The 17,735-nt window shown below is 39.3% G+C and overlaps 1 long non-coding RNA gene across 1 annotated transcript in view; it reads right to left on the bottom strand.

Annotated features, from left to right (window-relative positions):
- Positions 1-17,735, bottom strand: part of LOC132534715 (uncharacterized) — a 285,513-nt gene that overhangs the window by 253,878 nt on the left and 13,900 nt on the right. The window lies entirely within an intron of this gene.

The raw sequence follows: 17,735 nt of genomic DNA, 5'->3' as shown, positions 1-17,735 counted from the left end.
TAGCTATGTTCCCCATTGCTCCGTTATTAATTTATACTTACTATTTCTTGAGTTACTAGGCTTATTATGTATTTCTTTATAGATCTTTAAAGAGCTGATTATATAGTTTTTCAGTTAATTAGGTTACTTTGTAATACTAGAATATAAAAGACATTTTGAAAACAATAAAGGAAAGCATTTCCTAATGTGTGATGACAATCAAGTAAATCATTTAATAACTTGTTGGAAAGAATGCAAAGCACCATCAGTTACTTTTCATACTTGGATAGGTTGCTAAATATAGAATAAAAGAAGTGTAACATATCGATCCATTAATGTGCTCTAAGAAGAAATTAGGGTTTCAATTATTGTAATAAGAGAGTGTATTATTTAGATAAAAATATTTAGTGAACACATGGGGGGGGGGTGCAAAGAGTCTGTCTAAACCAGAGTCCCCAAGTCAGCAGACTACCTCCAACTCAAAATGGAAACTCGGATGACAGAGTCTACATTACTGGACTCCTACCTTTGACCACAGAGGACTGAACCAGGTGTGGACATGTGATTCAAGGTCACTGTCACAAAACAAACTGCAATGTAATCACATTGGAGACACAGAGACAGGGAATACTCAGACATAGGCACAGTGAAGAGTAGAATAGTATATTTAAGTTATATGGCGTCTGATGAGCAGTCAGAAAGTCAATTGCACAGTACAGTTCTCAACAGGTGAGAAATGAGTGGAAAAGGCATCCTTTAAAGAGTGCAATGTGCAGATCAGCATGCATATGGGTATAACATGGTCCCATTCTATCCACATCCCTGTGCATTTGGTACACAGCTGGCTGCATATCCCTGAAGCACCCCTGTTTATTTCCTCAACACATCTTCGTTTTATTCACACTAGAGGGCATGAACTTTTCAATCCTTAGTTAAAACAACACATGCACCTAACAAATCCCTGAATATTTGTAGAGTGGACCTTTGCCCTATTGAAACTATTAGAAAACATATGGCAGGAATATCCGTGTCCAGCGGAGAAGCAATCAAAGGAGCCAGAACTCACAAGTTCTGTGCCTCAAAAACAATTTTGATCCATACTCCCAGTGGGGGAGAAATGATAGGGGGAAGATGACCAGAGGGGTCTGAACTTCATTTCCATCAGGACTCAGACAGAGAAGAAAGGGGGAAGGACATTTGAACATAGTAATAGCTGTATGTGTACCTTGGAAAGGAAGAGAAGATGGGACTAAAAATAATAATAATAAAGGCAAATGTAGACAGATAGTTATAGAAATAATAGTTAAGCCATGTCTGCAACTTTAAGAGAACTGCTGTTGCTTACAATGGAGGTAATAGGGATACAGAACTCACTCTCGTGGTAGGAACAGTGCAGAGTTATACCCCTGTTATAATTTTGTAAATCAATATTAAACCACTAATCAAATTAAAAAAAGAAAGCAAATATATGTCAGAGCCAGCAGGTGACTCACATAATAGAGTGGCCCACATTCTTGTATACAACGACAGGGGTTCAAACTCTAGGCCACCATATTGGAGCACCTTCAGGAGAAAGCCTTGCAAGTGGTAACAGGGCCTTTCACTCTGTGGTCTCTCGCCCTCTATATATCTGACCCTCACTCTCTACCTAGAGGAAAGGAAAAAAAAAAATAGCCACCAGAGTCATGCAGACTGTGAGCCCCAGTGACAGCTCTGATGGCAAGGAAATATATATATCAAATAGCACATAAGTAAAAATTCAAGTAAGATAAAAATTGGTACTTGTAAGCAGCAATAGTTTCATAAACAATTTAAAATGAGCCATTTTTCTTTGTTTTTATTATTTCATTGCTTATGAAAGTTAATTACTGATTAATGGTTCAGATCAAGCACAGGTGGATCCAGTATTGTGGAAGATAACCAGCTTCCTATTCAAGGGGAAATAACTGATGTGTAGAATTTGAATATTTCTAGGGTGTATATTTAGGGTGTGTTCAATTACAAGTTACCAACATGCCATCACTAAACATGGAGTTAAGGAGAGATGCTCATACAAAGCCAGAAAGTAAAGGCTGTTGCAAGTCATAAAACTAAACCGAAATTTACTGACAGATTCTATCCACTTCTCAGTATTTAACAATTGGAGTGAGGAAGTAGCTAAGCCAGTGGAACATACACGATGCAGTGCAGGAGACAATAGCAACATATAGTTGTGCCAAGGACAGAACAATAGGCAATCCATGGATGGAGAAACAGTACGTAAATGACATCCTCTCTTACAGAGAGACTCTTTTCTGTCTGCCTGCCTGCCCCGCATTACCCCTAAGAAAACCTTAATTTTAAAATGAATAGAATTGAGTCTGCTCCTTAAAGATAGTTAAGTAACTGACCTATGGTCACAAAGTAAGCTGTAGACCCTGGATTCCCATCATAGCATCATGCCGTAAGAAAGATAGTGTGACCTGGGAATTGGCACAGTGATGAAAGTGCTGGGCTTGCAGGACTTGTAAAATTATGCTCCCGTATTCAGTCCCCAGTATATTATGTGTAAAAGTGATAGTCTAGGGAGTCGGGCTGTAGCACAGCGGGTTAAGCGCAGGTGGCGCAAAGCACAAGGACCGGCATAAGGATCCCGGTCGGAACCCCGGCTCCCCACCTGCAGGGGAGTCACTTCACAGGTGGTGAAGCAGGTCTGCAGGTGTCTATCTTTCTCTCCTCCTCTCTGTCTTCCCCTCCTCTCTCCATTTCTCTCTGTCCTATCCAACAAAAACAACAATAATAACTACAACAATAAAAACAACAAGGGCAACAAAAGGGAATAAATAAATATTTAAAAAAATAAATAAATAAATTTTTTTTAAAAGTGATAGTCAAGTTTTCTTTTCTCTAGCATTAATAAGTAACTAAACCTCACCATGCACAAGGACCTCAGCTCCAGCTTTCAGTCCCAACCTGCAGGAGGAGAAGAAACTTCACTGGTGGTGAAGCAGTGCTATAGGTAGCTCACTTTTTTTTCTTTTTTTTAAATAATTATTTATTTCCTTCTTGTTGCCCTTGTTGTTTTTAGTGTTGTTTTAGCTATTGTTGTTGTTACTGATGTCATCGTTATTAGATAGGACAGAGAGAAATGGAGAGAGGAGGGGAAGACAGAGAGGGAGAGAAAAAGACAGACACCTGCAGACCTGCGTCACCGCCTGAAGGTGGGGAGCCAGGGGCTCGAACCAGGATCCTCATGCCGGTCCTTGCACTTTGTGCCATGTGAGTTTAACCCACTGCACTACCGCCCGACTCCCTCTATTCTCTATTTTTTAATCTTTTTTTAATTAATTCATTCCCTTTTTTTTTTTTTGCCCTTGTTGCTTTATTGTTGTTGTTGTTGTTGGATACGACAGAGAGAAATGGAGAGGGGAGGGGAAGACAGAGAGGGGGAAAGATAGACACCTGCAGATCTGCTTCACCACTTGTGAAGCGACTCCCCCACAGGTGGGGGGGGAACCGGGTTTCGAACTGGGATCCTTACATTGGTCATTGAGCTTTGCTCCACCTGCGCTTTACCCGCTGTGCTCCCGCCCGACTCCCTATTCTCTATTTTTATCTGTCTCTGTTTCTTAAAAAAAAAAATCCATTGGGAAGTGGTGGTGGAGCCAGGCAGGCACTTAGCACCAATGATAGAGAACCCTTACAGTGATGGATTGGATGGATAGATGGATGGATGGATGGATGGATGGATGGATATAGATCTATCTTTAATATAAGAAAAGAATAGTAGTAGAAGTGCATTATTAATAAACACAACCAGCTACATCATTATCTTCTGTGAGATAAGTCCCAGGCCCCAAACTTACACAGAACAAACAAAATAAACTAAGATACCTAGAATTCAGTAGTCAGCAGACTTTTTTCATATGCCCCTGATCAAAATCCAAAAACATTGCTATTTGCTGGTTTCAGAGAATTCAACATACTAAATCCAAGTATATGATAGCTCTGATCAACTGTCAGATAATTACATTAATTTCAGTTCAATACTATTAAGTTGTCACCCAATCTCAATATTATGGATCAAATTCATTGAAAGCTTTGAAAACCCATCTATTTATAGCTACTTTTCTACAAACTATCATAAAAACTAATTTTCCTAACAATAGCACCATATATATAGGTTTATATTTACATGTGCATGTGTAAGGAGTAAGATGGGCAGACAGAGACATAAATGAAATGACAAGTATCTTAACAGGAGCTATTTATGGTTGGTAGCCCTGCTTTACAGACAAATAGAAACAGGCCACAGAAAAGCCAACTAAGTCTCAAACGCAGACTGAGCCTGGACCTTGTCGCGGTCCCACAGTCTTTTAACATCTTTACAGGTTGCAGTCCCTTATTGCCAGATGCCTCTTTTCTTTCACTGTTATTCTTAGACAGTGTAAGTTCTACAGAGTGCAGAGTTAGCAGGAAAGGTCAAAAGATGTGAGGATGGACAGGCTGTGATCTCAGAAGGAGCTGCTTCTGCTATGGACACAGAGTCACTCTTGACCTTGAGAAGTCAACTTCCTAGAAGCACTAACCAATCAAATTTAAAACCAGGAATTGCTATCGCCATACCTTCATTAATGAGTTTAATTAAAACAAAGGAGCAGCCCATGTTTTCTACCTTCTATTGCCTAAATTAGTTCCTAGGAACTACAAGAGTTTGATTTAAAGTGGCCGGAGTTGTAAACTAGTGGATACCCTCATTAACAGAATATCAAAGTGTCTACAATGAATGATTGGTAAAGACAGAAATGTATATGTTTTAAGTGTCTGTGTATAAGTAACCGATGTAAATGAAACATTTAGAAGTCTGTGTGTAATCAAGACTGTAATGTTTATAGCAAGCTAAACTGGCAGGCACATTTCCAGTATCTTATGTTTATTGGATGTGGAGCATATTTTCCTGACCTGAGCCAAAAAACAAGTCATGTCTTGGATCTGTGAAAGGTGTTCTGTGAAAAAGTAGATATGAAATGTTTTCATTTTTATAAATGGCTCTCCTGTACAGTTCTCTATTATATATTAAATAGCTACTCTGATTTGAAGAACTTTCAAGCTAAACCTACTAGTCTGCAGTACTGCCTAATATAAACTGTCACTTGACAGAATGAAGAAAGTCATTCCATCTTCTCCTTAATCTTGATGCTTCCTTCTCTTCTCTTTTCATTTACAACACAGAGTGGACTTTAGACAATCAGCCTTGCCTCATCAGCGACGCAGTACTTCTCTTCAAAGAACACCCATGCATTACAAACTGAGAGGAAATGAAACGGTACCAAAAACCTAACAATATATGTAGATCAGCTTAATTTTTTCTTCTCAAAGAATTAAGGAATATTGAAAATGTCTTTCGGGGATGCTTCTCATCTAAATCCCTAAAAGAAAGCAGGAGCAATATTTTCCTAATTTTTTCCCCAAATTCTTAAGGCAAAGCCATTCCTAACTCAAACTAATAAAAATGTTGCAAATCTTAGGAAGTCAGAAGGTTCAGGGGAAAAAGAAAAGAAAAGAAAAAACAACTCAAGTCAAGCAAGTGGGATTTTTAAGGCTTCAGAAAAATCTAAAGAACTCAGGGGTCTAATAAAGTATCTGCCATCTGGACTGATGTGTTTATGCTCTTGAAATGCATTTTGTGATGACACAGATAGTTTTCATATGTGAGTAACTGTATCTAGGCTTTCACCTCACTTGAGTAAGGGATGTTTTGAGTCCCAAACCCTGCCTCGATCAATAGCAGTTCAGTATCATTGTTTTTAAAATTATCTTTATTTATTTATTTGGATAGAGACAGCCAGGAATCGAGATGGAAGGAGGTGATAGAGAAAGAGAGAGAGACAGAGAGACACCTGCAGCCCTGCTTCACCACTTGTGAAGCTTTCCCACTGCAGGTGGGGGCCGGGAGCTCAAACCCAGGTCCTTGCACACTGTAACTTGCGCATTCAACCAGGTGCGCCACCACCTGGCCCCAGTATCATTCTTAATTGATGCAGAAGTGTGTCTTCACTTTGCTGGACACTAATATATATGTATATATATGATTTTATTTCATCAAAAATGATGAAAACTGTATTTGATAATTATTACATAATTTTATTTATTTATTTTTCTTCCTTCCTTTCTCTCTTTCTTTCTTTCTTTCTTCTTGATAGAAGCATGCAGAGAAAGAGAATGAAAGAGATCACAGCACTGAAACTTCATTCAATGAAGTGGGGGGTGGGCTCGAACCCGGGTTATGCACAGGACAAAGCAACACACTGTCCCGGTACTCTTGCCAGCCTAATACCACAGTCCATTTTGAGAGCAGTGTCACTAAAGCAGTGGTGACCAAACTATCACAAGCAGTTGTAGAACCAAGCTGATAATATGGAAAATTCTGTCGACCTGTTTGTACTTTACTCTTCTTTCACAATATTTAAGATTCTTCCAGATCACTCTCTAAAGTTATAGACATGAAAGTGTGAAAAGGTGTAGGCAAAAATGATTTGTTGTGTGTTGTCCTAATAGAGGAAAAATGGAAACCTAACTTTTATACTAGAGACCTGAGTAAATACTCCACACAAACAAATAAATGAAAATGAGAGTCCTTTTAATCCTAAAGATTTACTTTTATTGCATGGGAAGTCATTTGCCATAAGTATTATTAATGAAACATGTTTATAGTGTCCAATATAATTTTAAAGATTTACTTCATGAGAGACAGAGAGAAAGAGAAATCAGGAGGGAGTTTTATAAAAGAAAGAAGCCTGAGCGTCACTCCAAACACTCCAGTGTATACAATGCCAGGGAGTAAATGGTGGAAAAAAGGGTCCTGTAAATAAGTCCATCAGTTTAACAGCTAAGTCACTTCCCTGACCTGTGCAATCAATTGTTACAATTTTTTTTTTTTGCACATTTTGGGTCAATTTTCTTTAGCACCAGTTGTTACTGGGATATCAGCTGACCTTATTTTTTTCTAATTTTTGCATTTCATAATTTTTAAATAAAAAAGATAAACACTATTATAAACATGGGAATGAATAGGAGAAAAACAACTTAGAGAGAATGGTGACATTAAATGATTCTGGGTCAAGGAAAGAATCTGGGTTTCTGGAATTGGTCAAGAATCTAGCCAAGAAAAAGAAAAAGAAAGAAGAAATTGACAAACTAAATGAGAAGTGTAACTGGGTGAAGCAAGATTTTGAAAACTGTGCCAAGAAAGAGATGAGTCTGGAATTAATACCAGAAAAGAAAGATAATTCTTCTAAACTGGAAGAAAAAAAATGAACTGTCCATGTAAGTAAGTTTTTGCATTGGGAGATGGAACATTGAGATAAATCAGATGGTTACTTTACAAAATAATTGAAGGTGAAGTCATGAGATAAAGGTGAAAGGGTGTTGTGGGGACTTAAAAGACAGGGAAATTTGTTAACAGTGAAATACAGTGGAAAAGAAAATTGAATAAGAGACTGTCAGCAGTCCATTGTTCAACAGAATTGTTCAACTGGATTTACAATGTAAAATCTTGATTTAAACTCTGTGGTCACAGGGTTGAATTCATATATATATATTCATATATATATATATATATAATTATTCCTGTCTCTAAAAATCTCTCCCCTAGTAATACTCATAAAAGTTACTATTTCAAATCTACTTACTCTTTTATGTTCAAGCTTCTTGTTCTTTCATCTATGTAAATTAAAGTTCAAATTTCTCTCCTCAGATTTTTCTTACTTTACTCTCTCTAGAGTGATAGTCTGGCCCACTAACAGCTATCACTTCCATTTTTCCCAAGTTTGTACCTTCAGCCTAGTTTCTCCAAGAATGTCCTCTTTCTAGATCTATAATACTTATAACCCATTAAAAAAGGTTTTCTACTCACTCTCTTTTTGGAAGAAAAGTAAGGCTTTTAAAACACAAAAGAAAAAATACCTGAGCAGTGAACTACCTCAACAGTGAAGCATAAGGCTTGTATTTCTGAGGTCAAGGTTCAGTCCCCAGAGTTGCACATGCCAGAGGTGAGTGATGATTCTCTCCCTCCCCCTGCCCCCTCCACCTCCCCCTATCCACCTCCCCCTCCCTCTCTCCACCTCCCCCTCTCCCTCCCCCTCTCCTTCTCCCTCTCCCTCTTTCTCCCTCTCCCTCTCTTTCTCCCTCTCCCCTCCCCTCCTCCTCCCCCTCTCCCTTTTCCTCCAGAATAGTTTTCTCTTTCTAGAATCCCTGCTATTGCAAATATGTAAATATCTCCATAAACTACCTGAGTTAGAAATTTTTGAAAGAAAAAAATAATATGAATACTCAGCATTATTGGTTTTGCCTAAGCACATTTCCCCTGTCCCCTGTTTGACATCTGAGCCAGTAATTACTTTGTGTTTTTCCAACATGTGTATCAGTGGATAGGACCTTAAGGGTCCTGCTTTCCTCACTGATAAATTTATTTCTCGAGCTTACTTGGGAACAACTGAGTTCAGTTAATGGTAAAATGATTCCTCAATTTTCCCTGGGCTATGAGAAAGTCTAGCTGAAGCACACGAAGAGGATTATGAAAAATTTGAGCTCCCAGCTCATCTGAAATTGCAGGTCCCATAGGAAGAAGTTTCACAGCTATGTGGGCTCCCGGGAAGTGAAGTTTGCTCTAGATTACTATTTGTTTGTTTGTTTGCTTGCTTTTTTTTTGCTTTGAGTTTTGCCTTTCTGCCAGTCAGAACAAGGAGAGCCTTCTAAGTGTGAAGAAATAGAAGCAGCTACAGCTGAGACGAAACCAAACAGAAGCACTGGCAGCAACACCACCCAGGCAACTGGCAAGGGTGGTGGGGAATGTGACAGCCCAGAGAAACTCAATGACAGCCCGGATAGAAGTGGCAGTGCTGGCACCGGTGGCAGTGTGCTGGCAAAGCAACCGTGTAAAATGTGCAGGAGGCTCTGTAGCTGTGGCCACTGGAAGTGGAGCCAGCAAGATAGTGGAGCTGTGTGCAAGAGCAAGGTCTGAGATGGACACCTCAACCCAGGGCACCACAGCCAAGTTCCTACATGAGGGGCTTCCAAGGCAGAGGTACCAACTGCCCCAGCCTGAGAGAGCTCAGCACTATGATTAGCAATACCAGGACCTCTCCTGAGATCCAAGAACATTAGGAAGAACAGAGAATGTCCAGGGAAGATCATGAGACTTTTTTAGGAATAAAATTTAATTACGAGTTTGGAGAGGAGAGGGGCCAGATGGCGGTTCATCCAGTTGAGCACACACATTACCATGTGCAAGGACATGAGTTCAAACCTGGCCCCTACCTGCATGGGGAAAGCTTCATGAGTTGTGATGCAGTACTGAAGATGTCTCTCTCTATCTCCTTCTCCCTTTCTAATCTCCCTTCCCTCTCAATTTCTCTCTGTCCTATCAAAATGAAATTGGACACCAGGGGCAGTGACTTTATTGTGTAGGCATCAAGCACCAGCAATAACCCCAGTGGCAATAAAACAAACAAACAATTAAATCAATAAATAAATAAAATGTGGAAATGGGGCAGGGGGATAGCATAATAGTTATGCAAAAAGATTTTTAATGCCTTAGGCTCTATTGTCTCAGATTTAATCAACCTGCACCAGAGCTTGAGCAGTGCTCTAGTTGAATACAGTGTGTGTGTGTGTGTGTGTGTGTGTGTGTGTGTGTGTGTGTGTGTATGTCAGGTGGTGGAGCACCTGGTTGAGTGCACATGTTACAGTGTGCGAGGACCCAGGTTCAAGCCCCCAGTTCCCACCTGCAGGGGGAAAGCTTTGTGAATGGTGAAGCAGAGCTACAAGTATCTCTCTATATCCCTCTCTATCTCCCCCTTCCCTCTTGATTTCTGGCTGTCTCTATCCAATAAAGATAATAAAAAATAATATATATATCTGGAGAGGGCTCACCTGGTAAAGTGCATTTCCTGCTATGTGTGAAGCCCTGAGTTCAAGCCCTATCTCCACATGAAAGTAACACAGTAACATGGAAGTATGTGGAGTTCCATGGGTGGTAGAAGACAGCTATGGTGTCTCACTTCTCTACCTCTCCTTCCCCTCTCTTCTCTCCCCCTCCCTTAAAAGTAGATAAAAAGGTAAAAAATAGAAAATTGAGTCAGTGAAGATACTCAGCTGTACCACCCAGGCACAAAATCTGAGTTCATTACTGATTCTGAATTAAAAGGAAAAAAAAAAAAAAACCTCAATTAAGATGTTGAAATGAAAACCTCATAGTTAACACAAGATCAATACAAAATGCTGGCTAATTATAATGCAGAGGTTGAGTTTTGTTTGAGTTCATGGGAAGCAGGTTTGAGAGAGACTAATGGATACTCCTGACTATTCAACTGACTGCAAGTGAAACCATTCAACAGGTTCCATCTTCTGGGCATAGCTTATTCTGGAGAAATCCTCTCATCAATATTCAGTAGGTGAGGTTCATTGACAATCTCCTTAGATGTGAAGCTAATTAGCTGCTGATACCTAAGCTTAGAATTTAGCTCTCTAGTACCAGAAAGGATTCTTTTAAAGGTATTTATTTTGAATGTAAAAGATAAAGTGGAAAGAAGTATGGATTAAGACCTCAAAATTTTCCTCTCTAAGGTGTTCTTATCTTCTTTTTTATCAAAAGACAAAGGAGATCAATAGAAAAATCAAACTATGGGGAGAGGGGTAGTGAGGGAAGGAGTCCTTGAGGAATCAAGGACTTCTCAACACTTTTCAATACTGTCAGCATTTTAAACTGTTAATTTCCCCCCCATAGATTTAAAGTAAGCTCATCAAAAACCTAAGCATCTAAAAACTTTAATAAGTTAGAGGAAAGATAACTTTTCCAAAAGAAGGATTTCATCCCACTCACTCAGTTTTATTTCCCAGTTGTGTATTATTTCAAGATGTAATTTGGTCCCTTTGGGTGGTAGGTCAGCTGCAGGCTTGCATTGCTGTTTACATTTAAACTCCAAAATAAACTAAGCAGGGTACTGCTATAAAATATCAACATTGCACTGACATGAAGGAAACAATTCATGCAGAAGACCTTTTGTTTCACAGTCCTTCCCGTTTTTTATAATAGTGTGGTTCTGTAAGCACTGTGGCCTCTTCAGGCAACACTACCTAAGACTAAGAGAAGATTGGCTTTGCCAATCTTTGCCTCAAAGGACACATACTTTCTCTTTATTTTAGGATAAAATCTGTTGAGACAGTCTGTTTTATTTTAGCCTTTTTGCCTTCTCTATGTATATTTTCTCTCTCTCTCTTTTTTTTTTTTTTTTTTGGAAAGAGTGTTAGAGGTAGGTAGGCCAAAGGGAGAGACATCAGAGCCATGCTGCATGGAGCTCACTGAGCATAACCTATGTGTCAAGGCTCAAACCCAGAACCTTGCGTGTAGTAGACTGAGCTCTACACCAAGTGGACTGTCTTCATTTCTTATGTGAGAAGACACTGAATTACAGACCTATCACTGAACATCACATGGACAACAAATTCAAGCAGCTGTTTAAGGAAATATGTACCAATACGTCTCCAACAGGCATCAAGTCAGTGAGGTGGTAAATCTTACTAACACCTGCAAAATGTCTACCTTTATGGTTGTTCTTGGTATAAAGAAGACTCATTAATAAGTACTCCGCAAGGGTTGAACACACACATCCAGATTCAACTCCCCAGCCACTACCTCTAGAGAAGAATCTTTATTATGAGTGATGAAGCAGTGTTGCAGGTGTCTCTCTTGCTCTCTCCCTCTCACCATCCCCTCACAATTTCTCTCTGTCCTATCAAAATAAAAATATCTTTTTAAAAAAGCCATCTGGATCAGAGCCATGGATTTGTTGTGCAGGCAGAAAGCCCCAATGATCAGCCTGGAGGTAAAAAATAAAATAAAACATACTTTTCCCATATTTGGGAACTGCTCTCTTCCCTGACCCAGCTTTCCAGTCCTTTTTCCAGTTATGCCACCATCTCCCTAGGTAATACCTGGGGTCAACCTGCATATTAGATGTCAAGCTCAAGCAAAAACTAGTAAAGTCATGGGCCCCTTGGAATATACTTAAAATAGACCTACTAGCTTTTTCCAAAATGGAGAACCCCCCCCCCAGATCTTCATTTGCAATATTCTTGCCTTTAGGTTCGTGATTAGTCAATGATTTGTTCTACTTTATATATTAACACTTTTTCAGCCACCAGGTTCCAGATGCCACCATGATGCCAGCCTGACTTCCCTGGGCAGACAACGCCACCAATGAGTCCTGGAGCCTCGCTTCCCCAGAGCTCTGCCCTACTAGGGAAAGAGAGAGGCAGGCTGGGAGTATAGATTGACCTGCCAATGACCATGTTCAGTGGGGAAGCAATTACAGAAGCCAGACCTTCCACCTTCTGCACCCCATAGTGATCCATACTCCCAGAGGGATAAAGAATAGGAAAGCTTTCAAGGGAGAGGATGGGATATGAAGTTCTGGTGGTGGGAACTATGTGGAATTGTACCCCTTTTATCCGATGGTCTTGTCAATATTTCCATTTTATAAATAAATTTTAAAAGTTACACAAAAATAAACAATTTGGTACTTAAAAAATAAATAAACACTGTGATACACACAGGTTTTTTTTTATAACTTTAGTTATTAACTCTAATCAACACAACTACTTAACAGGTTTAAAGGTGAGAACAAAACAAAATATTGGTCTACAGAAAGCAGCCAGATAAGTAATCACTGATAATGGTCATGTAGCAATATCCTCAGAAAGCTCTTCAGTTCCCTTCAAAATGATGATGATGATGATGATGATGATGATGAAGAAGAAGAAGAAGAAGAAGAAGACGATGAAGAAGAAGAAGAAGAAGAAGAAGAAGAAGAAGAAGAAGAAGAAGAAGAAGAAGAAGAAGAAGAAGAAGAAGAAGAAGAAGAAGAAGAAGAAGAAGAAGAAACTAGTGAAAATAGCTCACCCAGTAAAGCACACCATATTGCTATATGCAATGCTCTAGGTTTGAGCCCTGGCTTCACACAAGGGCATCATGGATGGTAAATCAGTGCTGTGGTATCTTTGTCCTCTGTCCTCTGTACCACTGCCTTCAAATATAAAATGGAAAAGCTGGGCCTGGGGCACTACTCACCGGTTTTGCACATTCATGGAGCCTTGCATTCTTTCCCCAGCATCACATTAAAAATACAAGTGATTTCAGCCGACCTTGGATGGGCCTTGAAAAATTCATGTGAAGTGAAATTAGTCAGAAACAGAAGGATGAATATAGGATGATCTCACTCTCAAGCAGAAGTTGAAAAGCAAGATCAGAAGAGAAAACACAAGTAGAACCTGAACTGGAATTGGCGTATTGCACCCAAGTAAAAGACTCTGGGGTGGGTAGATGGGGAGAATACAGATCCAAAAAGGATGACAGAGGACCTAGTCGGGGTTGTATTGTTACATGGAAAACTGGGAAATGTTATGCATGTACAAACTATTGTATTTACTGTTGAATACAAAACATTAATTTCCCAATAAAGAAATAAAAAAATAAAAATAAATTGAAAAATACAAGTGAAAGATTAGCTGTATTTACCTGTCATTTGTAGTTGAAGTAGTATTGATTACATCATGGCTGTATAATAAAAGCTTTATTAAACCTATTAAAAATGCAGATGAATAGAAATTCACATATACACACTCAATACCCCTATGTCTTTGTGACTCACTGTAAAACTGTATCTTCTTATCTCTAGTTATGTTCTAATAGGGAAACTGTCTGGAGCCTGAAAACTTGGCAGCAATCAGAAACCTCACTTCTCAGAGAGGATTTTCTTGAGGTCAGCAAAATATAGATCTATAAGAAAATGTAACTTTTGCCAATTTTCTTATTCTTTCTGCTTCATTCCTTTAGATATCTTTAGATATCTGAGAATCATGTTCTGGCACAGGAAATTCTTACTTTTCATTTATTTTATTTATTTTTATTGCCATCAGGGTTATTATTGGGGCTTGGTGCCAGAACTACAAATCCACAGCTCCCAGTGGCTATTTTTTCTTTTCCTTGTTTTCGTCTCTAATTTTTCTTATTAGATAGGACAGAAAATTTGAGAGAAGATGAGGAGACAGAGGGAGAGAAAGACAGACACTTGCAGACCTGCTTCATCGCATGTGCAGTGTACCCCCTGCAGGTGGGGAGCTGGAGCTCGAACCTGGGTCCTTGCACTTGGTAATATGCGTGCTTAACTAGGTGTGCCACTGCCTAGTCCCGGAAATTCCTCAATGGGTAGAGTACATGACTTCTGTGCCTAGGGTTCCAGGTTTGAGCACTGCCTCTGTATGTACTGGAGTGGTGCTCTGCCTTCTCTCTCATATGAAATAATCATGTGAGTTAAATAATAAAATTATCAGACAGAGAAAAAAAATCCAATTTAAACAGTAAAACTGTATCACAGCTATGAAGGAGCCTGAACTGGTAGAACATAGGACTTGGATGCATATGCATAAGATTCTGAGTTCAAGCCCTGGTACTGTGTGGGCTACAATTAATGCACTGGCTTTTTCTCTCCCTCATAAAATCTATGTCCTTTTACCATCAAATTTATGTGCCATTACAAAATGTGAAACAAAAGCAAGTATGAGCTCTGTGTAAGTACTTAAGTCCATCCTTGCCATGCTTTAGTTTAATTTTTAAGAGGTCTACATCCTATGAGAGTTACTCTAGCATGGACCTATCAAAATTAAGTTGTGTGGATGTTTATAGTGCACTTGGTAGGAGGTAAAGATCTCTCCTCCTACTTCACTGGCATCAAGAATTAATGATGCATGGTTTCTTGAGTGATTTACATTCTAACCTAGCCTTTAGTCTCCATTTAGTAATATTCTGCAATTGTGCATGTCCCCTTACCCAGCCCTGTCTTCCCAGGTGCTATAGGGAATGACACACTGGCTCAAATGTGGCAGATGCAATACCTTCATGAGTAGACAAAATCTATATCCAGGAGTGGAAACAATGACAAACGACAATACACTGTAGAATTTCGTCTAGGTTAACAAGACAGCTTCAGGGAAACCGATAGCTTTTACTCTGATTCCAAGTCATAGTGTTTTAGGTAATTTACTCTTTTCTCCTTGGCGTTATTCTTTTTTAAGTTTTATATTGTCATGCACTCCAAATCGTACTTCTTTAGATTTGAATGCTGCTACTAGTATGTTTTAATAAAGTAATTGACAATACATAAAATGGTCATTTTGAACATGCATACAACCAAGTGGCTGCTTACTTCTTTCAACTGGTCATCTGAGACGGGGGCACTAAGTTATAACGGCGATGCCAGCGGTACTCAGAAATCAGAGTGTCCTTCGGCACTGCCTTTAAAGTATATGACACATTTTTATTATATTCTCAGAGGGAGCCAGTCAGTTTGGAGGTCCTGTTAGATGAAAATTTTTGATGCTTTTTATAAAATTCAATTTAGATGTATGTAAGAAATTATATATTTAGCTATCAGAATTATACTGTGTGAAAGATTGGCTCTATAAAAATGAAAAATCTAGTTTTGTGTCAAAGTAGCTTGTTGTCTAGAGGGAGAAATAAGTATATGAAGAAATTACCTCAGCAATATGCATACATGCTGGAACACATTGCTCCTGAGCCTAACATGAATTCAGACCCTACACCCATCCCCTATGTGATGGTTTCTTGGGGAAACAGACATTTAATCTGAGATGGAAGGGATGAGTAGGGACTAGCTGAAATGGGGTGAAAAGCGCAAAGGAGAAAAAGTGTGATTTAAACCCTTGATAGGTGGTAGAAATCACTTAGAAACATTATAAAACCAACTACAAAGTTTGGTAAGGACAGACATAATAGAGAAGACTAGAGAACAAGCAGTAGTTGAATCATACTGGGCTCCCCCCCCACCATCTCTTTATAAGAGAGTGTACAGTGGGTAAGCCAGAGCATGTTAAAATAAGAATTGATATTTGAATCGCTTGCTTTGTAATAAAAAGAATCATTCTTTGTATTTGAGTTTGGAAACAAATGAAGCAAGAAAGAAATAACAAGGACAATTAAGAGAACAAATAGCAGTAGACACACTAAAAGGCATTTCAGATATAACATTAGTAGGTCATAATCACTGAGGTTATTTGCTAATGAGGAAAATGAGAAAAGCTTCGGGACTTGCATCACAGAGACTAACAGAGCACAGCACACTCGCTAGGATGGTGGCATAAGATGGAGAAGCAAGTTTTGTGATGAGCTGTGCTCACAGCAAAAAGAAACCAGTAGCACACAGAGGTAAGCCATTCTGAAGAGTGGCTGCTCAGATCCAAAAATAAAGCACCATCTTACAAGATGTTTTCTAAAAACTTGTTGAACACTAAGCACTATATGTGTTAACAGCTGTTAAGTAAACTCAGAGTAGGAATGGTAACAAATGTGGAATGAAGGTAAGGTTAAAAAGTTTGAACTGATGTGCTCACTTCGGCAGCACGTATACTAAAAATAGTAAATCGCCTATACTCTTAGACCAGGGAGACCAGAAGCAACTGGTCTTGTCACTATATAATATGCAGTTATTTGTAAATAGCATTAAATGATATAAATCATGGTAAGGTCTTGTATGGTACGGTAAATCCTAACCATGGCATTTTCAAGTTACACCAGGTTTCCAGATAATTTAGTTATAATAATAATTATCTATTGCCTTCTTAAACCCTAAGACAGCAAGGAAACTTGCTCATTTTCTATAAAACCCGTATTTATCCCAGTCCTGGAACCTCTGGGGCTTTGATCATTTTCCTTCATGCTTCTCCTGATCCATACACACCATTTGATGCTGCATCTACTGATCTCAACCAAATCAGTGTAACCAGTACCACCTCAACATGCTCCACTTTGGATTATGTCCAGAGGTGCCAGGCATGGGCTGTCAACCATTCAGCTCCCTTATTCTGGTGAGACCTTTCCTAGCTCATAGGACTCCTCAATTCCATTTCAGGTGGTGCACTTCCTAACAAAGCTACAGAACCCAGGGCCCATGCACATGGATCCATAAGTAAGGGGGAACATATGTAGCTTAAACTAAAAGTGCACAATAGCTTGCAGTGACTCCATAAGTGCAGCAAGCTAGTAGAATGAACTAAAAAAAAAAAAAGAAAAAACACCATAAAGTGCTTAATCAAATATTTTCTACTTAACCATAGATATCCTCCTCACTGACTTCCTATTTCACTTCCTTCAATCACTCTAAGTCTAACCTTGTCAGATGAATTAAGGACTACAAAAGTTGGATAAAGACAAGAGACTGGTACACTTTAATAATGGCCCTTTTGGTCCCTTCCAGGCCACCCCATCACCCAGGGCCATAGTCAGGGAATCCTGGGATTCCCACATAGATATGATAGGCCTAGATCTCTAACAGACCCCTCTCTCCAACATCACTGGTCATATCCATCAGGAACAACATCATAAACCCTCTTGTGGGCCTGTACAGGACCTTGCCCTCAATGTCAAACAACAATGGTAGGGACGGCCCCACTCTCTGATCGGAGGCTGGGTCAACATACTCTGCCACCTGAGGAAGACAGGTCCTGAAATGAGTGCAGCCTAGAATGTTCCTAGCTATAACCGTGTAATGTGAGCTCAGAGCTATAGGGATGCAAAGGTTACACAGGCTCCTGTGCTGAACATGAATAGACATGGGTCCCAGATCAGATTGGTGAAGTTTACATTTAGAGGTCTTAACTCTCTGCCCTGATCCAGCTTTCTAGTCCTATCCTTGACTCTGACA

This window comes from Erinaceus europaeus, chromosome 19 (assembly GCF_950295315.1).
Source record: "Erinaceus europaeus chromosome 19, mEriEur2.1, whole genome shotgun sequence".
Lineage (NCBI taxonomy): Eukaryota > Metazoa > Chordata > Mammalia > Eulipotyphla > Erinaceidae > Erinaceus > Erinaceus europaeus.
This window is presented reverse-complemented; position numbering and strand designations above follow the sequence as displayed.